The sequence below is a fragment of the Alosa pseudoharengus genome, unplaced genomic scaffold, assembly GCF_046254945.1.
Source record: "Alosa pseudoharengus isolate Yale_2024_CS ecotype anadromous, Long Island Sound unplaced genomic scaffold, YU_APseudo_1.1 YU_APseudo_1.1_scf_3, whole genome shotgun sequence".
NCBI lineage: Eukaryota > Metazoa > Chordata > Actinopteri > Clupeiformes > Clupeidae > Alosa > Alosa pseudoharengus.
This window is the reverse complement of record NW_027468718.1, coordinates 9,528,966-9,531,285: the sequence shown is the minus strand read 5'-3', so window position 1 is coordinate 9,531,285 and position 2,320 is coordinate 9,528,966.

Genomic DNA, 2,320 nt, shown 5'->3' with positions numbered 1-2,320 from the left:
ATTCCAATAGGCAATGTGGCCAGTAGTCAAGGTCAGAGGCGGACAGAGTACACAGCTTCATTACTTGAGTAAAAGTACAGATACCCTTTTGCTAAATTTTACTCAAGTTCAAGTACAACAGTCAGATGTCTACTTAAGTAAAAGTACTGAAGTACTTGTTTTTAAAAGTACTTGAGTATCAAGAGTAGCCTTGAGTACAAGAGTAGCCTACATTTTCTAAATATTGCATTACTACTGCCACAGTGCTTACATTTATGTACAGAAACGTCCTACATGGAGTTATGAAAAATGTTAATGTTAATACCTTGGAGAATGTAAAAGGAATTGAAAGTAAAATCAAGTCATTTTCATCTTTTTACCATGTTGCCAGGGATGGGCAGTATTTCTGATACATGTATTTCAAATACATATTTCAAATACAAAATAGTATTTTGTAATTGAAACACTTGAAGCGAAAACTATCATTAACTTGTTCAGAAAATTGAAATAGTCTGGCGAGGTGGGGTCACAGGTTGGCACATTCCCGGGATGGACCTGCTGCGTTTTTATCCATTGTTTCGTCCCTGGTTTCGTCTCTTATCTAAATCTGACCATGGAGTTGACTTTGGCGGAAAGCTGAAAGTGATTGCTGATAGGCTGTCCCAATCAGTGGTGTCTGCACAATCCAATCACGTTTGAGAGGGAAACAACAAATTGAGGGTTTCCAAAATCTTTCTTTTTTCCTTTTTTTTTGTAATGGGTACTCACGGTTATGGATAGAAATGTAGTGGAGTAAAGAGTACAATATTTGCCTCTCAAATGTACTTGAGTAAAGTCATGATTACTCCCCAAAAATGATACTCGAGTAAAGTACAGATCCCTCAAAATTGTACTCAAGTACTGTACTCAAGTAAATGTACTCCGTTACTGTCCGGCTCTGGTCAAGGACGATGAAAGTATTTGGTAACACTTTATTTTAATGTGTCGCTGTTACAGTGTACTTACCTAATTAGGTACAGTGGTACAACCTGTGTAACAACATGTACTATCAGGTACTATCATTGTACTTGCATAATGTATTTGTGGGTACCTACATATAGTTGTTACATTGTAATACTGAGTGCTTTTACAAAACTTTGCCAATTTGCCTACATTTTCATCAGAGGCAAAGAGCTGACCTGAGACCTGCTGGATGGGGTAAATCGGGTCATGATAGATTTGATATACAAAGCATGCTTAGCTCCAGTCAAGGCCTCATTGTCTTCAGTGTACATGTAACAGCTGTGCTGCTACAACCTTGTTACTCTTTGATAACAGTGGAATAAACTGGAACGGGTGTTGTCTTGGAACAGGTCTACTAATTTACATGTACTGTGTGGTGTAACAGCAGACACGTTTCAACACATCAATTACAGGATGCATAACATCATTGACAGGATGTATATATGTAGATGTAAGTACTTAACTGGTACACTTCATTTTAATGGGTTTATGCCACTGTATCAAAGAGCAATAAGTGTGTACCAACACAGTTGATATGTACTATGTAGTGAATTAGTAGACCTGTTCCAAGACATCGAAGACATAACATACATGTCATATGTACATGTAAGTAATTAACTGGTACACTTAATAGGTTTATTCCACTGTATCAAAGAGTAACAATGTTGTAGCAGCACAGCTGTTACATGTACACTGAAGACAATGAGGCCTTGACTGGAGCTAAGAATGCTTTGTATATCAAATCTATCATGACCAGATTTACCCCATCCAGCAGGTCTCAGGTCAGGTCTTTGCCTCTGATGAAAATGTAGGCAAATTGGCAAAGTTTTGTAAAAGCACTCAGTATTACAATGAAACAACTATATGTAGGTACCCACAAATACATAATGCAAGTACAATGATAGTACCTGATAGTACATGTTGTTACACAGGTTGTACCACTGTACCTAATTAGGTAGGTACACTGTAACAGCGACACATTAAAATAAAGTGTTACCAAGTATTTTGCTGAGAGAAGGTGCGGGGGCTATGGGGTTTCTCCCCCAGGAAACATCTGAAATACTGACTGCTAAACACACCATTTTGAAACAGTTTTCGAGGGACTCTAATATCAATACTTAGAGAAAGCACCACTTGTCTTCTGTCTGACTGACGTGAACATTACCTAGGCCAGCGTTTCTCAAACTGTGGGTCGCGACCCACTACTGGGTCGCGGAGACATGCCAGGTGGGGCACGAACTGATGTGAAAAACAGGAGTTTTTTTATTTATTTTTTAATCTGTAGCCGGGGCCCAGGTAGCACCCGATGCGCAATGGACTGTGTTATTCACAGGGAAGC